The sequence below is a fragment of the Syngnathus typhle genome, linkage group LG4 (genome assembly GCF_033458585.1).
Source record: "Syngnathus typhle isolate RoL2023-S1 ecotype Sweden linkage group LG4, RoL_Styp_1.0, whole genome shotgun sequence".
Lineage (NCBI taxonomy): Eukaryota > Metazoa > Chordata > Actinopteri > Syngnathiformes > Syngnathidae > Syngnathus > Syngnathus typhle.
Window position 1 is genome coordinate 1507037 of NC_083741.1, and position 22816 is coordinate 1529852.

A 22816-nucleotide genomic window follows, 5' to 3' on the forward strand; every position below is an offset into this window, starting at 1 on the left:
CTCTGGTTAGGTTGGCATCGAAAAAAACGCTCTCGGGTGCTTTAGAGTGCCGAGTTTATCACTGCGCATGAAGAAATGACCCACTCCAACGTTTGGTTTATGTTTTATAAGCATTTTTAATTTTATTGCTTAAATCGCATTTTCTCGGCGAGCTGAGCACTTTTTCTGAATTGTGCCGCTCCCGTCACTCTGGTTAGGTTGGCATCGAAAAAAACGCTCTCGGGTGCTTTAGAGTGCCGAGTTTATCACTGCGCATGAAGAAATGACCACCTCCAACGTTTGGTTTATGTTTTATAAGCATTTTTAATTTTATTGCTTAAATCGCATTTTCTCGGCGAGCTGAGCACTTTTTCTGAATTGTGCCGCTCCCGTCACTCTGGTTAGGTTGGCATCGAAAAAAACGCTCTCGGGTGTGTGGTGAATTCTCTTCGATGGTCAGCTGGTCTTCCAAACAAGATGGTGAAAAAGTGGCTGGCTTGGGGAAGGAAAACTTCAGTCACACATGGCTGATTGGGGAAGGATTTTATTCAACCGATGTCAGAGAGAAGTGTCTCGCGCCCTAGCCAAGATGTCGAGTCCCTTTGTCTACTCTCGTCCTAAACCTTATACTCTTGCGCTTCCCTCCACGCGGGAGCGCGCAGATGGGGCTGTTGGCTGACCTATGACCCCGCAGTTGCCTCCCCATCTCTACATCGTGTGTATCTTAGCAGTTGTTAATGGAAGCCAGATGTGTCTGGCGCCAATGAGTCTACCTTCCTGGACCAAGCCCCAAACAATACCACACGAACCTGACCCGAACATGCCCTGGTCGTACTTAGGCTTACTAGTGAGATATACATTGCATGATACCAGAATAAAAATTCACAACATTCCCCCCTGCCGGGGCACATCAAGTGCCCCGGCAACAACTCAACACGAAAAAGACATCGGTACATCCAAAAACCTTCCCCCAACCATTTTATGGTCTCCGACTACAATTTGGACCTATTTGTCTCATCCTAAACCATGCTCAAGGCATGCTACTTAAGGTTACATTAACTAGGAAAGCTCAACCTAATTTAATAGCAAATTCCTCCCTGACAGCAATCTGAGGCCCCTCAGGAACCACATTTGACCAAGATCGAATCCCCCAACCCCATTAACTGATTGACGCCGTCCGCACACACCCCTTCGGTAATATATCACCAACGCCATCAATTTGGAGAGGAAAAGTTTGCTGTGGCCCGTTAGAAGCCCCAAAAAGTTGCCGGACCGCCGTCGAAAAAACCTCGCCAATCTAATGACGAGGAAAAAGAGGGAGGCCCATTCTACACCCCCGGAGGCGCCTCTCACCTGGCGAGAGTCAGGTGAAGGGAGCTCCGGCACACACCACATTTCACAAAGCGTAGCATGAGCCCTAAACACAGCAACAAGCAGAACCATGACCCTCAAATACAGATCGCTCAACATGCAACGTCGTATCGTAAACATGCCACGGGGCAAGCAAATGAGGTCACATAATAAAGTAAATATCATGGCAACAAAACAACGATGTAACACAGTGAGGTATATAAAAACGAATCGTCAAAGCCTGCGAGAACATTAAACCCGTCGTCGCGCTGCCCCCCTTGCATGCACAAGTGCGTGCAGATATGAAATCCAGTCCACTGAGCCGTCAGTGGAAAATAGCACTAGTAGTAGACGGCACTGTCCCGGGCCGGCTGTCCGTTCAGTGTCCTCCTGTTGCTTATGATGGCCGTTGAATCCCGTGCAAGGCCCCGGTCAGCACCCAGGCGACCTATGACAAGCTAAAGCTACTGTCTGTATCAAGTGACGTTAACAGTGCAAACATGTGAAGTCATAATGGCAAAAGCCGCAGCCCAGGCCGGACGTCCTTCCGGCCCCGACGGCCACCGCTGGCAGGGCAACACAACCCGATAGCTCCAGTGTTTCCAGCCCCCTCAAATAATTATTTGGCGGTGATGGGGCAACGAGGAAAAAGCTGTGTCGATCGTCTCATCGAAATCTCATCAGAGCGCCCGAGGGCTCCCAACACCTACCCCTCGTTTCCAGAGGCCCACGCGGTCCCTGAAACAAACAAACAAACAAACAAACAAACAAACAAACAAACAAGCAAACAAACAAGCAAACACTCCAGGACTCATTCCCCTCATTTCTCGTCGTGCCGACAGTGTTGCCAGATCCCCCCAGTCAGAATGTAACTTCTACCTGGTCCTGGTAGCCTTTCCTGTCACAGATGTCACTGTCTCGATCACACTGTCATCTTTCTGAAGCCCCGTCAGTCATGTCACTTCAGCCGCTCTTTTTCCCGTCCAAATACTATTTGTCACACCCAAATTCCTTCTTCAGTTTAAAGATGCGTAGCATTCTCAAACCGGTACCCCTCACAATACTGTAGTTTCCTAGATCTGTACCTTTATGTATCCGTGCCTTATGTTTGAGCCACCTCACTGTTCAAACCAGTTATCATTCTGAAACAACGCTCACGTAATCTTTCCAAAACGGTACAGCCACTCAAATCCTCTCCGTATTCGTTATGCAAACTACTCGTCCTAAAATGTATAATTAAACCTTTGCCCTGTAATAGCAGCTTTAATGCAGTCACGCGTTCAGAAATTTCCCCCTTCCTTGTCTCTGGCCCCGTCGTCCTCTGACATTCAATGACCTTCCAAACTTTTGTCGTGTACTGTGCCACTGTCCATTCCCAAATCACTGTATGATTTGTCCTTCGTACTTTGTCATTGAAAAACCTTAAACCTTATTGTCACTAAATTGTTACCACGCTTCGCATCCATTCCAGGCTGTTGTCCCCCGTTAACTCCCTTTCTTTCGAGATGCTTCTTCCGCTCCTTCCGTCACTGCTAGTTGAATTCTGGTGTGTCCTGTTAAAGCTTAAAAACAAGTGAATTTGGAAAAAACTTTGTATATCACAATTACAAATTGCAACCTACTCACCCCTTTCTGTTTTACCACTCCCCCTTTTGACACATTCACCCAATGTGTCATTACGTATCAAAAGGAACCTGCAAAGCGTCCCCTCTCATCACCACACTCATTGTAGCCAGGCCCACGGAACCTCTAGCTTCCATCTGGGCCCCGGGACCGTCACCCCAAGTCTCTGAAACTTGACTGTCCACCACACACTCGGCAACACAAACAAAAATCAGCGCACTCCTGTCAGTGAGCTTGTAGCCCTGCTGACAGCGGACATTTGTACATACAAAAACAGACATCAAGTATCAAAACAAAAACAGTCATAAAATGAATCCTGGCGCTCGGGGATCCTGTCCTGAAAACCATGTAATCAACAAGTTCATTATAAAAACCAAAAGGGCAAGGGTTAAAATATTCTTGTAAATTCAACACAAACGTTCCACGAACGCAATCGACAACCTGCAAGAACGAAAACAAGTTACGCAAGCAGCGCGCAATCCGCTCCTTGGCTGGCGGCCGTTGCTGCTGCTGCAAAAAATCAAGTCACACAGAAAACCAAAGCAGAGCTCGCTCATGTCGCAAGCAAGCTCAAGCGTCAAACATTTGGTCACTGTCCACCTAGTCCGTCACCCCGTTGGGTGAGCTCAAGGTCGTCACACGTCAAATTGTCCAGAGTCTCGATGTTCAATACTAGTTCTGTCTTGTCTGACCATATCACTGAAATGGGCCTTCTCCATCGAACCGTTTGGTTGTCGATGGTGCCCCTGATTGATCATTGAACCATGGTTCCGGTCAGAGCTCATCACTTACCAGTTCCAGTCCCTCCGATCTGTACCACCCCTTCAGGTGAGAGGAATCTTATCCTCAATGGCAAACACATCACCCCAACTTCAGACCTCTCTGGCCAATCATACTGCGCACACACAGCCGTAGATGATCACATGCGCACTCACCCATCCACACACTCACAGACACACTCATCCGTCTCTATCACTCAGCTCTCCCCCCAAACCAAGCAGAGTTAGTATCTTAGTGTGTAGGCAAATATTGACTCCTAATAGTGACTCTTCACATTCGGACATATTCGTCAACATGACCTATTGTAAAATCTCCAATTCGATTTTCCATAAACTCGCCCATCAGATTCATCGCAAATTGTCATATATGTCTATCTGAGGGACTAACTGTGGGACCCGCGTTTTGAGGGAGCCTCCATACCCTCGTATTGGTCCTACAAACTCAATCTCTATTACTTATCCTAATTAAATTCAATAAAGATGGGTCAGGCTATTCTCTCTGGCTTTTTTACGTCATCATTTGGCTCTCCCCCTTTTTTCCCGTTGTCTTGCTCAAAACTGTTTCTCAGTCTGCTTCTCTTTATTGCCCCTCTTGGCGAGTCTCACTCCCCCCCTTTTTTTTTTTCTTTCTTCTTCTTCCTAAAACCTCCTGCCTGTCACACCATCCAACACCTCTCCCTACTTCCTTGTGGTCGCCTATCACCACTCCTTCCATCCCCTCACTCGCGCGGTCTGCCCCCCTTCTGCAAAGCTGCAGCTCCACACAGGGAGCGCCGAGCCTTCTCCCTCGAATGAGCAGTTTTTAATGTAATTTACGTCATTGCTGTCCAGATCTTCTATCCTCAATCTCCCTCGCTGTCAATTCCTGTTAAAATGGCAAATTCCAACTTGCTCTAATCCCATCTTTGACAATGGAGTTTGCCCTTATCAACCCCTCAAATATCTATGTCCTCCTATTATCTTCGCCTCCACCACTTAGTAGTTATTTTGACAGAATCTCCTATTGGTAACCCTACAGCGGACTGTTTAGCATATAATCCCTTACTTCGCTCTCCTGCTTCTACATTGCCGTGTGGGTGCAGTTGAATTTGAGCCCTATCTCAGTCATTATCTTGTTACCTGTGGCCTTGTGCGACTCCTATGCATGAATGCGTGAAAGTCAAAAATTTAACGGATCCAACTTTCTGACTACCCAACCTCCACTATGGTGCAACAAACTTCTATCGTATTGAGTAGGTACATCGAGCGTCCTAGCTTCTTCTTGGCTGAATCCACTTTAGTCTAGATGTCCCATTCTAAAATTTATCTAACTCGATTTCTACTTCTCATGTCTGGTGAGCCAAAACATCAGATCTCGCTCTTGTTTCTCACCGTTTTAGCCCATTTGTTTTATTCAAATCTGTTCAATCTCTGACCATGATGCTTCTCTCTGTAGCTCTACGCATTATTCAATCCTTTATCAAATCTCCTCAGTTCTGTCAAACCCAGTGCACAATGAAGCTCCTGTCCACTCTAACCCAAGCCCCACGAGGTCTTTAGCACCGCCAGGAGTGCGATTTGGCCGTCGGACATTTCAAGTCCATATCTTCTGCCGCACCTCACCCTCTCAAGATGGTGTCCTTTTGTTGTTGCTTCAGAGCCAACACATCCATCACTCTCGAATGAGTCCATTGTTCAAATGTCCATTTTTTCTTCAACATTGTGAGTTCCTCCACTTCTCACTGTCTTTTCTCGTCTCCGATGATGTTGTCTATCCTCCGGAGTGTACTTGCCCCCTCCAAGCACAACAACAGTCTTACTTTGTCCTTGCCAAAGGTCAAAGGTGCCTCAAAGCCAGGCACCGTCTTGTAGTCGTCCGCGGCTGCAGGCGGAGCCTCGGGGTCGAGTTTTCAGGGATCCTGGCACTGAGAGAGACAGACTGGGACACCAAACTTGTAAGGCTATCTCCAAATGTAGCTGCTGCCCTCCATTCACTAGTAACGTTTGTTTACCAAAAGTCGAATTCTCCTAGTAACAGCAATGTCGTATTTTTATTGTAAGTCCTGCAACTCCTCCTATTGTCGAGCTACGTTTTGTCTATAGTTCTAATTTAATGGGACAGTACATTGTGTCTTCAGTATCATTACTCAAAATTAACTCAGAGGTCCGCGTCCCACAACTAGCCCTGATCTATATCTTGATCTCTCACGCGTTATTACCTGTGTCATGCTTGCTCAAAAATGCGACTTAGAATATGGTGCTGTGAATTTCCAATCTCCCCGATCAAAGTGGATCCCACTTCTCAGCTCTCCCTTCTCATGCTCCTGTTAGCCTGCAATTGTTCAAATCAAAAATGTTATTGTCTTTTAACTGTCTTTCTGTCGAACCTCTAAATCTCTCGTGTTGCTAACCTATCTACTCCAGGAAATGATTTAAAGAAAGGACAAACGAATTACTCCCAATATCTCCTCATTATTGACGAGTAAGCCCCCCTTTCTTCTCTCACTCCCTCTTTCTATCTGTCTCTGGGTTTTGACTACCTCAGCACCTTATGGCACGTCTCGTGTAAGACCTCGACCACACGACCATCAGGAGAACACTGTATGGTGCAGTTCACTCTCCGCAGGGTGTCTCTGCCCAGGAGGGCAGTGGGGGTACAGTCCGATACCAAAACTGGTATGTTTGTCATTTGATCTTTCCAGCAGAGCTGTACTGGTCTTGTGGAAGGGATCAGCTGTTTTATAATCTTGAACCCTATTGCCCGTACAAAATGACCGGACATGGGGGGATGAATAGCGTCTTCAGGCCGGACGCAAGTGAAAGTCGGTCTGCTGTCCACCATTGCCGTCAACGGTTGATTGTTTACTTTCACTGTTATTGTTGGCTCTCGTTCCGGACCTGACACTACCAGCTGACATCCCCCCTTGGGCCCACCGGGCACCTCTAGAATCCAGGTTCCGGGCCCCCGAAAGGGTTCATCGGGCCCTGGGGTCTTGGGGGATGGCGGCTGAACTCCCCTCCTAGGCCTCCTCTGGTGGGCATGCTGCAGTTGCGGGCCCAGTGTCCTACTTGGCCACAGTTATAGCAAGCGTCAGACCTCTGTCCCGGACCCCCTTTGGGTTTCGACTTTCCTGCCTTTCCCCTGGCTCCACGCACTCTGGTGCCCCGGAACTTCGTTTGGTTGCGCCCCCATTGGGGTGCTAAACTGACGGGCACTGCCATGGCCACCTGCGGTGGTTGGCCAGCAGTCAGCGGGGGTTGCAATAAAATTTGTTGGGGTAGGGTTTGTCCCACTACCATCACTGGCAGAATTGTGGTTGCTCGGGTTGATCCTTGCTCCCGGCCAAACGGTGTCCCTGGCATTTTGGACGGCACTTTTTCCAACTCAAGCTTGGCCACCTCTAACTTTTGCAACTGTTCCTCTAGATCCTCCTGCTCTCTTGGTTCCACGCTCCATTCTAACTCCTCCAAGCATTGTTCTTTTCTGGCTTTGATGCTCCTTAAAGCGATCCTTCTCCAGTCCTCCATGGCAACTAGGGTGGAGCGTGAAGTAGGCACAGGGCATTCGTCTACCCAGCTGTCCTCGCCACTTCCGCCCCCCGTACCGCTTACATCTTTCCTTGCTCTTGTCTCTTTCCCTGGGGTGCGTCCTTTTTTCTCTGTTCTTCTCGAAATGCTTTTGATTACGGGGTTGTAGCCCCCTGCTGCCCCTTCTGTGTAGCTCTGGCTATCATCCTGTATCTCCCTCTTGGTGTACCCTTGTCTCCCCTCTGTCGCATGTCGAGTTTTATTCTTCTTATGGGTCAGGCTAGGACGCATAACAATGGTGGTTCTAGCTCTTCTGGTTTCGACAATGCCTTTGTCTTCGGTCTCCGACTGATAGCTACCTTCTTGGTTAACTATCGGGAGTTGCGGATAGCCATTACGTTTATCACTCACATTGTACGCCGGGGGACTCTTAACCGGGGCGACATGTGAGAAAGGTGTATTAACTTTGTCCATTAGCTTCCTAGCTTCTTCCACATTCTTCGGTACATCAGCTGTGATTTCCTCTTTTTTCTGCTTAAGCTCCTGATCCAATTTTTGTCCCTGTTCGTCAAATATTTTCAACAATCCCAATTCATATTCCCTTTTCTCCTTTCTCTTTTCCCCTTTTTTCCCTTTTTTGACTCCTGCTTTGTATGTCGATACGAGTACACGTATAATCTCAATTACTTCTCGGTTAATTGAACCGATGTCAGGCCATCTCTTATTCCATTTGTTCGAAATTTCTTTAACCCCTTTGATAAGCGGGTTATTTTTCGACACAACCTCTATGGGGGTCACTGTTGGACTGGTAAGGCTCCTGTCCCCCATGTTTTTTTTTTTTTTTTTTTTTTTTTTTTTTTGGATCAGAAAATAATCAAGCACCAGAGGTCACAAAACACATAAGACAATGCAATCAGATTTTGCCAACTTCAGATGTTATACACGCTCGTTATACAAGAATGTTGGTCCGATATGTGTTTGGTTCCACATCGTTTTGACCCCCCAATCCCCTGTGCTAAGATTAAAATTCGAGATGTCACCTGTTTGAAAACAACCGTACATCAGTTTATGTCGATCAGTCTGTTGTCAAGCCCGCTTTGTAATCCCTTGTTCTCGAGTGAGAGTACCACACAAGAGTTTGTGGACAAAATCACACTGGCCTTAAGAATTTCGGTGCGGCGCTCCACAAAGCCTTTCCTCAGACGACCTGGGAGTTCTGTCCGTGTCTCTTTGTCCTCTGGGAGGAGACGTGCGCGTCCACCGTCTCGTATTTGTTATGCAAACAGGAGAAATAGCAATCTCGTTCAAGTTAACGTAATCACTCACTTTCTCATTAGTTGTCAGATGGACTAGGGGCGCTGGCCGCCCTCAACAGGCTCCCTCTTAATTTATGAGCGAAGCCCCCTTTCTTCACTTTCTCCCCCCACCTATCGGTCTTGGGCCGAATGTGTAGCGTCCTGCCATAGATCACTGCTGCCACGGCCCAACTCTTTTCTTAAGACACACAGGTACACAAACATTAGTATTTTAGTGAGTATTGCAAGCATGTCTCTCTCTTGCCTATTTGCAAACTGTTCAACATTAGTGCCAGTGAAGTTTCAGTTTCAATCATGCACGTTCGTTGTTAATCATGCACCCTTTGCTCATCCACATTTGATCTCCCCTCGTCATGTCTCAGTTCTCATCGACATTGACCTCTACCGGGGGGACCCAGCCTCGCCTTTGCGGGCTCCTCGGCACAGCGCCCTCGGACAAGGGGGGGGTCAGCGTATCAATGTTGACGCCACGGGCTGGCCAGGCCCGCGCGTCTCGCCGGCCCCCACCTTTGCCGACAGAGCACCATTCCGCGCCTTGGAGCACCCAGGGCCCCCTCCTTTCTTCTCACACTGCCGTCTCCCTTCCCCCATGCGTGTGCACATAAACGCACACACACCGAGCGCGCACACAACCGCACATGCACACACCCATCCGCGCGCACGCACGCCCGCTCAATACACACCGCGCGCACGCAGAGCTCACACACTCACACGCATCCGCACGCACGCGCAACACATACACCAAGCGCGCACACAGCTCAGACGAACGACAACTGACAGAGACTTCACAGACATTACGCACAAACATAGAACACAGACAAAGGGATTCGAATCCATCTCTCATGTAGCTTCTCACTAACCGCTTCCATGCGGTTTGGTCATTCTGTGTCTTCTTACCGTGCGCAGGTGCACTTACAAACAATCCCTTTGCACTTCTTGTCTTTGTTTCCCCTAAGAGCGCTTTGCATTTCCCCTTATACTGCAGATTTTTAACTTCAGTGTGCACACAAATTACTTTTCTTACATGTTATACCAAAATTAACCCCCCTGAGGCCTCTTTTTTCCACGTTTTCCAATTTCTATCGGCTGCCCACTCCTCCGCTCTGCCAATTGCGGTCTGCTGCAAGCCGTAAATTTTATCAGACTTTGACAGGAGTGTGTGCTATTACAGTGCGCCTCGCCAATCGGAATTGGACCGTGACGACTTGGGTACAACCGCAGCGCACCGGTTCGCCCCGGTAAGTTGCCCGAAGAGTATCTCTCTAAGCGGCTAACGCACCAGCTGTCAGCCGGGGGAACCTTGCAACCTGCACAAACTCCTAATCTGATCAGTGCTCAAATAACGTGGTCTGCGCGCATCATCCTTCTCGGCACCCTGGTCCGAGACCCAGCCGGTAATTTTCCCACATTCGTTCACACGGTTACGGATGCCACGGCTGCCCATTCCTCCGCTTTGCCAATTGCGGTCTGCAGCACGCCTCCCTTTTTCGTGCGACCTATATATAGAGACAAATGCCCCCACCGAACATCTCAACCACATTGAGTGTGATCTCAACTACATTGAATGTGATCTCAACGTCCCAGCACGACCCCGGGAATTGTGCCTCCGGTGGCTTGGTGGTGCCCGTCTCTTGTCGCACACAGTGTTCAATCGTACCTGTGTTTCCGCCTCAATCACACAGCTAAAATTTCCATCCTCCATCGGATCTGTCGCCAAAATAAAGCCCACGTTTTATGGGACTTTCTATTATTCTTCTCTCGTGCCAGCCGATCAGCGATGTCCCAGACATCCTGTCCTGTTTCACGTGCCCTCTCTCGGAGCATTTTCTTTCTCATTCATCATTCACACCAGACATGTCACTCACACTGTTGTGCACATTCCCCATTAAGTTTTATGCTATTTTCCCATTTTTATTTGCCTTTTTTCTATTTTTATTGAACATTTTCATTTTTCTATTGGGGCTACACCCCCCTTTCAAAATCCACATCTCGTCGACATCCAGCTAGGGGAGACCAATCCCCCCCCCTTTTTGCCAGCCACTGGCACACCAGGCCCGTTAACTGTCCCGCTTAGGAGCCACTCCATCCCCCCCCACACCAGGCACGAGCACATTGCGATACTGTGAGTGAAAGCTTCTCACCTCAAACTCAGCCTGCCGGCCAGACGCTCGATGCTCGCACCCGGGCGGGCGAGGGCTCCCCGAAGGACAAGAGTACAGTTCGTGACGCCAAAATTGTGGTGAATTCTCTTCGATGGTCAGCTGTTCTTCCAAACAAGATGGTGAAAAAGTGGCTGGCTTGGGGAAGGAAAACTTCAGTCACACATGGCTGATTGGGGAAAGATTTTATTCAACCGATGTCAGAGAGAAGTGTCTCGCGCCCTAGCCAAGATGTCGAGTCCCTTTGTCTACTCTCGTCCTAAACCTTAAACTCTTGCGCTTCCCTCCACGCGGGAGCGCGCAGATGGGGCTGTTGGCTGACCTATGACCCCGCAGTTGCCTCCCCATCTCTACATCGTGTGTATCTTAGCAGTTGTTAATGGAAGCCAGATGTGTCTGGCGCCAATGAGTCTACCTTCCTGGACCAAGCCCCAAACAATACCACACGAACCTGACCCGAACATGCCCTGGTCGTACTTAGGCTTACTAGTGAGATATACATTGCATGATACCAGAATAAAAATTCACAACAGGTGCTTTAGAGTGCCGAGTTTATCACTGCGCATGAAGAAATGACCACCTCCAACGTTTGGTTTATGTTTTATAAGCATTTTTAATTTTATTGCTTAAATCGCATTTTCTCGGCGAGCTGAGCGCTTTTTCTGAATTGTGCCGCTCCCGTCACTCTGGTTAGGTTGGCATCGAAAAAAACGATCTCGGGTGCTTTAGAGTGCCGAGTTTATCACTGCGCATGAAGAAATGGCCACCTCCAACGTTTGGTTTATGTTTTATAAGCATTTTTAATTTTATTGCTTAAATCGCATTTTCTCGGCGAGCTGAGCACTTTTTCTGAATTGTGCCGCTCCCGTCACTCTGGTTAGGTTGGCATCGAAAAAAACGCTCTCGGGTGCTTTAGAGTGCCGAGTTTATCACTGCGCATGAAGAAATGACCACCTCCAACGTTTGGTATATGTTTTATAAGCATTTTTAATTTTATTGCTTAAATCGCATTTTCTCGGCGAGCTGAGCACTTTTTCTGAATTGTGCCGCTCCCGTCACTCTGGTTAGGTTGGCATCGAAAAAAACGCTCTCGGGTGCTTTAGAGTGCCGAGTTTTTCACTGCGCATGAAGAAATGACCACCTCCAACGTTTGGTTTATGTTTTATAAGCATTTTTAATTTTATTGCTTAAATCGCATTTTCTCGGCGAGCTGAGCGCTTTTTCTGAATTGTGCCGCTCCCGTCACTCTGGTTAGGTTGGCATCGAAAAAAACGCTCTCGGGTGCTTTAGAGTGCCGAGTTTATCACCGCGCATGAAGAAATGACCACCTCCAACGTTTGGTTTATGTTTTATAAGCATTTTTAATTGTATTGCTTAAATCGCATTTTCTCGGCGAGCTGAGCAATTTTTCTGAATTGTGCCGCTCCCGTCACTCTGGTTAGGTTGGCATCGAAAAAAACGCTCTCGGGTGCTTTAGAGTGACGAGTTTATCACTGCGCATGAAGAAATGACCACCTCCAACGTTTGGTTTATTTTTTATAAGCATTTTTAATTTTATTGCTCTTTTCATTCAGAAAAAGTGCTCAGCTCGCCGAGAAAATGCGATTTAAGCAATAAAATTAAAAATGCTTATAAAACATAAACCAAACGTTGTAGGTGGTCATTTCTTTCTCGGCGAGCTGAGCGCTTTTTCTGAATTGTGCCGCTCCCGTCACTCTGGTTAGGTTGGCATCGAAAAAAACGCTCTCGGGTGCTTTAGAGTGCCGAGTTTATCACTGCGCATGAAGAAATGACCACCTCCAACGTTTGGTTTATGTTTTATAAGCATTTTTAATTTTATTGCTTAAATCGCATTTTCTCGGCGAGCTGAGCGCCTTTTCTGAATTGTGCCGCTCCCGTCACTCTGGTTAGGTTGGCATCGAAAAAAACGCTCTCGGGTGCTTTAGAGTGCCGAGTTTATCACTGCGCATGAAGAAATGACCACCTCCAACGTTTGGTTTATGTTTTATAAGCATTTTTAATTTTATTGCTTAAATCGCATTTTCTCGGCGAGCTGAGCGCTTTTTCTGAATTGTGCCGCTCCCGTCACTCTGGTTAGGTTGGCATCGAAAAAAACGCTCTCGGGTGCTTTAGAGTGCCGAGTTTATCACTGCGCATGAAGAAATGACCACCTCCAACGTTTGGTTTATGTTTTATAAGCATTTTTAATTTTATTGCTTAAATCGCATTTTCTCGGCGAGCTGAGCACTTTTTCTGAATTGTGCCGCTCCCGTCACTCTGGTTAGGTTGGCATCGAAAAAAACGCTCTCGGGTGCTTTAGAGTGCCGAGTTTATCACTGCGCATGAAGAAATGACCACCTCCAACGTTTGGTTTATGTTTTATAAGCATTTTTAATTTTATTGCTTAAATCGCATTTTCTCGGTGAGCTGAGCACTTTTCTGAATTGTGCCGCTCCCGTCACTCTGGTTAGGTTGGCATCGAAAAAAACGCTCTCGGGTGCTTTAGAGTGCCGAGTTTATCACTGCGCATGAAGAAATGACCACCTCCAACGTTTGGTTTATGTTTGATAAGCATTTTTAATTTTATTGCTTAAATCGCATTTTCTCGGCGAGCTGAGCACTTTTTCTGAATTGTGCCGCTCCCGTCACTCTGGTTAGGTTGGCATCGAAAAAAACGCTCTCGGGTGCTTTAGAGTGCCGAGTTTTTCACTGCGCATGAAGAAATGACCACCTCCAACGTTTGGTTTATGTTATATAAGCATTTTTAATTTTATTGCTTAAATCGCATTTTCTCGGCGAGCTGAGCACTTTTTCTGAATTGTGCCGCTCCCGTCACTCTGGTTAGGTTGGCATCGAAAAAAACGCTCTCGGGTGCTTTAGAGTGCCGAGTTTATCACTGCGCATGAAGAAATGACCACCTACAACGTTTGGTTTATGTTTTATAAGCATTTTTAATTTTATTGCTTAAATCGCATTTTCTCGGCGAGCTGAGCGCTTTTTCTGAATTGTGCCGCTCCCGTCACTCTGGTTAGGTTGGCATCGAAAAAAACGCTCTCGGGTGCTTTAGAGTGCCGAGTTTATCACTGCGCATGAAGAAAGGACCACCTCCAACGTTTGGTTTATGTTTTATAAGCATTTTAAATTTTATTGCTTAAATCGCATTTTCTCGGCGAGCTGAGCGCTTTTTCTGAATTGTGCCGCTCCCGTCACTCTGGTTAGGTTGGCATCGAAAAAAACGCTCTCGGGTGCTTTAGAGTGCCGAGTTTATCACTGCGCATGAAGAAATGACCACCTCCAACGTTTGGTTTATGTTTTATAAGCATTTTTAATTTTATTGCTTAAATCGCATTTTCTCGGCGAGCTGAGCGCTTTTTCTGAATTGTGCCGCTCCCGTCACTCTGGTTAGGTTGAAATCGAAAAAAACGCTCTCGGGTGCTTAAGAGTGCCGAGTTTATCACTGCGCATTAAGAAATGACCATTTACAACGTTTGGTTTATGTTTTATAAGCATTTTTAATTTTATTGCTTAAATCGCATTTTCTCGACGAGCTGTGCACTTTTTCTGAATGGTGCGTCTCCCGTCACTCTGGTTAGGTTGGCATAGAAAAAAGCGCTCTCGGGTGCTTCAGAGTGCCGGGTTTATCACTGCGCATGAAGAAATTACCACCTACAACGTTTGGTTTATGTTTTATTAGCTTTTTTTAATTTTATTGCTTAAATCGCATTTTCTCGACGAGCTGAGCACGTTTTCTGAATGGTGCGTCTCCCGTCACTCTTGTTAGGTTGGCATAGAAAAAAGCGCTCTTTGGTGCTTCAGAGTGCCGAGTTTATCACTACGCATGAAGAAATGACCACCCACAACGTTTGGTTTATGTTTTATAAGCATTTTTAATTTTATTGCTTAAATCGCATTTTCTCGACGAGCTGAGCACTTTTTCTGAATGGTGCCGCTCCCGTCACTCTGGTTAGGTTGGCATAGAAAAATGGCTCTCGGGTGCTTCAGAGTGCCGAGTTTATCACTGCGCATGAAGAAATGACCACCTACAACGTTTGGTTTATGTTTTATAAGCATTCTTAATTTTATTGCTTAAATCGCATTTTCTTGACGAGCTGAGCACGTTTTCTGAATGGTGAACAGACCCCCAGGGAGACAGAAAAAAAACTGCTGGAGTCCAGCACTCACCGTTCTCAAAATAAGGGGGGGGGACATATCCTCACGGGCCAGCTGTGAGGATTTGTCCCCCCCCTGTAATTTTGCCTAGGAATGAGGGAACCTGTTCAAATTTTCCACACAACCTGAAAGGAACCCCAGGAAGACAGAAAAAAAAACTGCTGGAGTCCAGCACTCACCGTTCTCAAAATAAGGGGGGGGGGGGGAACATATCCTCACGGGCCAGCTGTGAGGATTTGTTCCCCCCTTGTAATTTGGCCTAGGAATGAGGGAACCTGTTCAAAATTTCCACACAACCTGAAAGGACCCCCAGGAAGACTGAAAGAAAAACTGCTGGAGTCCAGCACTCCCGGTTCTCAAAATAAGGGGGGGGGGGGGGACATATTCTCATGGGGCAGCTGTGAGGATTTGTTCCCCCCTTGTAATTTGTCCTAGGAATGAGGGAACCTGTTTAAATTTTCCACACAACCTGAAAGGACCCCCAGGAAGACAGAAAAAAACTGCTGGAGTCCAGCACTCACCGTTCTCAAGATAAGGGGGGGGGGGAACATATCCTCACGGGCCAGCTGTGAGGATTTGTTCCCCCCCTGTAATTTGGCCTAGGAATGAGGGAACCTGTTCAAATTTTCCACACAACCTGAACAGACCCCCAGGGAGACAGAAAAAAAAACAGCTGGAGTCCAGCACTCACCGTTTTCAAAATAAAGGGGGTAAACATATCCTCACGGCTTGACATTTTTTATAGAGTTCTTGTTACAATTTTTATCCCCCCTCCCCACCATCTGTCACTTTGCTTGGGACAAAAGGAGCCTTCAGAACTGAAATTTCTTCTCAACTATCAATTCAAATCAATTCACTCAAATCATTCTCGTTATGAAAGATTTGATTTCAAAACGTGTGTGGCTTTTTCTTAAATGAACACCTTTGACATTGCTATAGTGTCAGCTTTTAATTATATTGCGCTGTCATGTTAAAGCAAATTAATAAATGCAACAATAATTTGCTTTGAAAATACCTGAGTAATAAAATAAAATGGATGGATGGATGAACGATGATCACAATTAAGTATAAAGTCTCCTTTGTAATATATACTCCTTGTAGCCTGTACCCAAAAGAGGAGTTTCTTTGCATCGAGGTTTATGCAAAGAGCTCACGTAATTATATTGTTGCGTTTTGGTGAAGTGAATGAGTATTCCGCCTGTACGACTGGTCTTTGAATGCACCCCGCTTCAATGGCAAAACGCGGATGAATTTAAATACATCAAATGAGAATAATCCTTTATAAGAATTAAAATTGACTGAAGCAAACGTGAGTTCTTCATGTTTTTATTGAAAACAACGTAGTGCTGACGCCGTACGACGCCGTACGACATCGGTTTTTCGCTTTCCAAATAAGGTGTGCGCGCTCCCGCGGCAGGGGAAACAAAATCTCACGGGGGAACCAAATCAAGCACAGTACGAACAAAAAGTGACAGTGGAGGATGGCTTGACTGTCTTTTCAAGTGGAAGCTTTCCTGATAGCATTTTGGAGTTTATTTGTCTTAGAGTCGTCTTTTCAGTACATGGTAAGCAAATAAAATGAAGATTCAAATGTATTTTCCACGAACTAATTTAAGAGCTGTCTTACTGCAGAGGAAGTTGTTTACGAAATGAAGTTGCGACTTGATAAACATGGGTACATGATTTAGTTGTGACTGTCGAGCACGATCCGCATATAGTGCAGTACTGTTTATACACTATCTGTAGGAAATTTAACTGTGTGTCGTTACGTCATGTATTTGAAGAATCTGTCAATACGTACGCTTGTGCGCATAATGAACACACATTTATGTATTAGTTACAGATACTTCTTAATCACCTACAATACATCCGTCCTGTGTGAAGCACATATTAGAACTGTATATTTCGGGATTTGGTTGTATGCTTCCGTTGACGAGCGCATGGGGTGGAAGTTATGAAATACGCTTAACTGTGCTGTCCAGTTACATTTAACGTTTAACACAATGCCCGTGCAATTACAGTACAGCGTAATTTTGAAATCTGTTGTCAATATTCCAAAGTGATATTTCTCCATGGGTAACCATATATGTTTTTCACTTGCCGGCCCAACAGGAAATTACTTTGAATGTGCGCCACCATTTACGTTCACAAGTAGTCTTCCTGTACAATGATTTGAAGAATTTGACAGTGTGCCTAATAAACTGCTTAAGTAACCTTGTTTAGTTACTAGTTATCGTGTTATCATGTTTTTTTTTTTTTTTTTTTCATTTAAAGTCTTAACCAGACAGCGAGAAGCTATAGCTAGTATACTAGATGTGCTTTCTGTTTACATACAAATATTCCCTAATAGTCAGATTGCATTTTTTTTTTTTTTTTAATCTAAATGTTCTTAAATTACCCTGGTCCCACATTTTGACTAATGATTCCCGAGCGCGGCACCGCTGCTGCTCACTGCTCCCCTCTCCCCCAGGGGATGGATCAAAATCACATGGGGATGGGTTAAATGCAGAGGACACATTTCACCACACCCAGATGTGTGTGTGACGATCATTGGGACTTTAACTTTTAACTTTAACATTTTGACTAAATGCTAATAAACCTTTCTAGATTCATTTTTATTTTGCGCTGATTCCGAAGTAATACTACTACGACTACTACTACTACTACTACTACTACTAGATAATAATAATAATAATAATAACAATAATAACAATAATAATGATAATAATAATAATAGGCGGCTCGGTGGGGCACTGGGTAGCACGTCCGCCTCACAGTTAGGAGGGTGCGGGTTCAATTTCACCTCTGGCCCTCCCTGTGTGGAGTTTGCATGTTCTCCCCGTGCCTGCGTGGATTTTTTACGGGCACTGCGGTTTCCTCCCACATCCCCAAAACAAAGCGGTACAGAAAATGGATGGATAGTTAATAATTCAAGATTCAAGAGTTTTTTTATTCGCCATGTTTGAGCGTGCCAAACAAGGAATTTGACTTCGGTAAAACACACCCTCTGTTCAACATTTAGGTGACTAACAAAACTCAGGACATGTGAAAAATGGCAAAAACGGTGTAGACAAATTCCAAAAAGGTGTGAAGAGCAGGATGTTATTGCACAGTAATGACTCTGAGACTCTAAGAGTGGTGTGAGTTCATCAGAGCAACAGCCTGGGGGAAGAAGCTGTCTCTGTGACTGCTGGTTTTGGCGTACTGAGCTCTATAACGCCGTCCGGAGGGGAGTAGTTCAAACAGACTGCAACCTGGGTGAGAAGGGTCTGTAGAGATGTTCGTTGCACGTTTCCTGGTCCTGGACAGGTACAAGTCTTGGATAGATGAGAGGTTGATTCCAATGATCTTTTCTGCAGTCTTGATTGTCCGTTGCAGTCTGTGCTTGTCTTGTTTGGAGGCCGATCCAAACCAGACAGTGATGGAGGTGCAGAGGACAGACTGGATGATGGCAGTGTGTAGAAGGTCTTCAGAAGCTCTCGCGGGACGTTGAACTTCTTGAGCTGTCTCAGGAAGTACAGTCTCTGCTGGGCCTTCTTCCGGACAGAGTCTATGTGGCCGGTCCATTTCAGGTCCCGAGAGATTGTGGTTCCCAGGAACTTGAAGGTGTCTGTAGAGAGAATAGTATTACTGCGGATAGTGAGGGGTAAAAGTGGTGAAGGGTCTCACCTGAAGTCCACTGTCATCTCCACGGTCTTGAGCGGGTTCAGCTCCAGGTGGTTTTGGCTGCACCAGTGGACCAGCCACTCCACCTCTTGTCTGTACGCAGTCTCATCACCGTCCTGGATCAGTCCGATGAGAGTGGTGTCGTCTGCATACTTCAGGAGCTTCACAGGAGAGTCACCTGAGGAGAAATCATTGGTGTAGAGTAGGGGTGTCCAAACTATGGCCCGCGGTCCAGTTTTTATTGGCCCGCAGCAAATTCTGAAAACATAATTGAATATGGCCCGCACAAGAAGCTTGAGCTCAACTCTGTTGCACTTCTCAGCACTTCAAGAGAAGCGAACGCGCAGCGTTTGACGTCCCATTAGCAACCCCCCACCCCCCCCGGAAGAGAAGCGAACGCGCAGCGTTTCACGTCGCATTAGCACAACGACCCCCCCCCCCCCCGGAAGTGAAGCAGAAAAAAATATTGGCCCCCGGGCCCCTTTACGTTACTACATCTGGCCCTCCTTGAGAAAAGTTTGGACACCCCTGGTGTAGAGAGAGAGGAGCAGTGGGGAGAGGACGCACCCCTGAGGGGCTCCAGTATTGGTGGTCCGGGTATCAGATGTGATGCCCCCCAGCCTCACACGCTGTCTCCTGTTGGTCAGGAAGCTGGTGAGCCACTGACAGGTGGAGGCAGGCACCGCAAACTGGATGAGCTTCTGTTGGAGGATGTCAGGAGTGATGGTGTTGAACGCCGAGCTGAAGTCCACGAACAGGATCCTGGCGTTTGTTCCTGGGGTGTCCAGGTGGTGCAGGATGTAGTGCAGTCCCATGTTGACCGCATCATCCACTGACCTGTTTGCCCGGTAAGCAAACTGGAGGGGGTCAAGCAGGGGGCCCGTGATCCTTCAGGTGGTTCAGCACTAACCTTTCACTAAGATTTCATGACCACAGATGTCAGTGCGACAGGTCTGTAGTCATTCAAACCTGTGATGGCGGGCTTCTTGGCCACTGGAACGATGGTGGAGCTCTTGAAGAACGAAGGAACCTCACACAGCTCCAGAGAACGGTTGAAGACCCGTGCAAAGGTGGGCGCCAGCTGCTCAGCACAGACTTTCAAGCAGGAAGGTGACACGCCGTCTGGGCCCGGTGCCTTCCTGGTCTTTTGTCTCCGGAACATCTGGCGCACTTCCTCCTCACGGATCTGGAGTGCGGGCGCAAGCGAGAGAGTGGGTGACAACGATGATAGAGGTGTGGACAAAGTAGTTGTGGGGAGAGGTGAGTATGTAGATTGTGCTGCAGGAAGTCCCGTTGTGTGGGAGGACCGATCAAACCTGCAGTAGAACCTGTTTAGCTGGTTAGCAAGCCTTGGGCTCTCCACAGGACGGGGGGTTTGTTTCTTGTACCCCGTGATGCTCTGCAGACCTTTCCACACTGTTGAGGGATCAGGATTGGCAGAGAGGTGTCTCTTCAGGTTCTCCCCGTAACACCTCCTGGCTTTCTTGACCTCTCGGTTCAGTGTGTTTCTGGTCGACTTGAACAGGTCGCGGTCGACGCTCCTATAGGCCTCCTCCTTGACTTTGCGCAGCCTCCTGAGGTTCGGTGTAAACCAGGCATGTCAAACTTAGTTTGGCTCTGGGGCCGGATCCAGAGTTTCTTTTCTCAGGTGGGCCGGATCAGTAAAAGAATGTCAACTCCAACTATTTAGCTTTGTTTTTCAGTACTATGCTTTATCATTCAGCCTACATTTGTAGCCTACCCTACATATTATAATCACGGATGACAAGGGATCTTTTCTAAGCATAACACATTTATTCACAAACAATGGAGAAAAAAAAATATTTTCATGTTTGGCATTGAATGTGTTAACAACTGGTTTATTTTAACAGTTGAGTGAATGCAGTTTTACACCTGAACCAACTCACCACACTAAACAAACTCAAGTGGGAGCTATAAAAAAAAATGTTTTGCCTTAATTGTCATACTGCTTTGAAATAATAATAAATAAAATTACAAAATAAAGGTTTTAGCAGTGCATGGGCAATAAGATTAGACTACATCAGCTCAAACTACTAGGCTGGGCCTACTGAAGCTGAGAATATACTGCACAATATTAATTGTCTTTAATATGAAACCAGATTAATCTTATTTTTAATGATTTCTATTCATGCGTGCAAACAAATGTCGTGTCATCACACTTTTTTCTCTCTCACTGCACTCCTGCAGTCTACTTGCTGCTGCTGGCTCCTGAAACTTGGCATTTTTTGCTTTTACAAGTGCGTCGATATCAGGTGTCAAATCCTGAGTAGCAGCACATTTAACAATGTCATTCAAGTGTTCATTTGTTAACTTTGAGCGCTGCTTTGTTTTATTATTGTTCATCACGGAGAACACCTGTTCACAAAGATAAGTAGTCTCAAACATGGAGAGAACCTTTGCAGCCATGGCTGTTAATTTGGGGTAACCTGGCACAAGATACTGATAAAACGTATCCAATCCCACGGACCCAAATGTATCCTTCATAGCGGAATCGCACTGCAAGTCAATAAGCTCGAGTTGAATGTCAGCTGGCACACCAGAAGGCTTCACTGTAAATGGCGAGCGAAAAAAGCCGAACTTGTTCTCAAGTTCACTGAAAACCTGAAACCTCCGCTCAAACTCTCGCAGCAAATCTGTTATGTTGTCTTTATATTTATCCAAATCGGGACGATTGCCTTCGGACGCACAGCTGTGAGACATGAGAAGTGCGTGGTGCCACCGCTGGATAGCTGCGTCTCCCACAATTTTGCCTCGTAGCTCAAAGAAGCGCTTGAGTACTACACCTCTGCTTAACCAGCGAATGTTTATTTCCTGGTACTAACTCGTGTCAGTGCCGCATGGTGGACGTGAGCTCTTTTACACATTTACTGCCCTCTAGCGGCCGGAGGGAGCATTTGAGTTGTATTTATTTTAAAGAATCATAACTTTTGATAGAAATGAGCTAGTGACTCGCTTCTTTTTTTGACATACTCAGAAATTTATGACGGGCCGGATCAAATCATCCAACGGGCCGGGTCCGGCCCGCGGGCCGTATGTTTGACATGCCTGGTGTAAACCATGGTTTGTCGTTGTACGTACAGAAGGTCTTAGTCTGCACACACAGATCCTCACAAAAACTGATGTATGATGTGACAGTGTCAGTGAGTTCATGCAAGTCTGAAGTTGCAGCCTCGAAAACTCCCCGGTGCAGTCAAAGCAGGCTTGGAGGTCCTGCCTTGACTGAATAATAATAATAATAATAATAATAATAATAATAATAATAATAATACAGTATTATGTGTAAGTAATATTTATTATTTAGTTGTATTTATGAATTAAGGGTTAGGCTCAGCAACAGGTGGATCCCCCACCCCCAAACTGAAAAACAACAATAAAACATGAAAGTATCACAAAAAACTGATTTTCTTTTGGTGTGTGTGGGGGGGTGAGCAAAGACATGTTTAAATTGGCCTCAAAAATACATTGCGGGTCTCAGAAAGCTATTTCTGATTAAGATTTTGTGTGGTCTTTGATAGCGCACCAAAGCATGTTCAGCATTGCTTAGATGACATGCAAATTATGGAAACAGAAGAGGGTCAGAGGGCAGAGAGGGCTGACTTATAGTGTTCCTGTTCTACTTGTTGTTTTACTGCTCTTGCTTGTCTTGTTGCTGTCTCCTTCTCACACGCCTTCTTGTGTTCTTTTTTTCTTGTGATGAAGTTCCTCCCTGTCTCCCCGATGTATGATTTATTGCATGATTTGCATGGGATTTCGTATATGGAGTTGCATTTATTTTACAGGTGAATTCTGTCCTTTGGGTGAACCAGTATCTGATGGAGTGTTGTGTGTCGTTTGATAGGTGTGTTTATGTTGTATTTTTTCATGGCTCTTTTGATGCGTTCCGTAATCCCTCTCACGTACGGCAACGTCACCATTCTGTGTTCTTGTTTAATTGTTTGTTTTGTTATCCCCCCTGTGTTGTGTTGTTTTTGTTTTTTACCTGTCCTGCACCTTTAGGTATTGCCCATTGTGGATACTGACATCTTTTGAGTGCGTGTTGTATGTATTGTTCTTCCTGTGTTCTGTCATCGGGGTCCATGATTATTGTTGTGCGTTCATATAGTGTTCTGACTACAGACAGTTTATGTATAGTGGGGTGTTCAGATGTCCAAAGGAGGTATTGGTTGGTGTGTGTGGGTTTTCTGTGTACTTATATTTTTTTACGTCTCTGTTGTCTGTGTGGTGTATGTTGATGTCTAGAAAGGCT

At 46.1% G+C, this 22816-nt stretch overlaps 1 protein-coding gene across 1 annotated transcript in view; it reads left to right on the forward strand.

Moving 5' to 3' along the window:
- Positions 1-16115: 16115 nt before the first annotated feature.
- The window catches only part of LOC133153238 (USP6 N-terminal-like protein), a 58370-nt gene continuing 51669 nt past the window's right edge, over positions 16116-22816 (forward strand). The window contains 1 exon segment of the mRNA XM_061277396.1: positions 16116-16448. The gene's annotated coding sequence lies outside the window, so the exon portion shown is untranslated.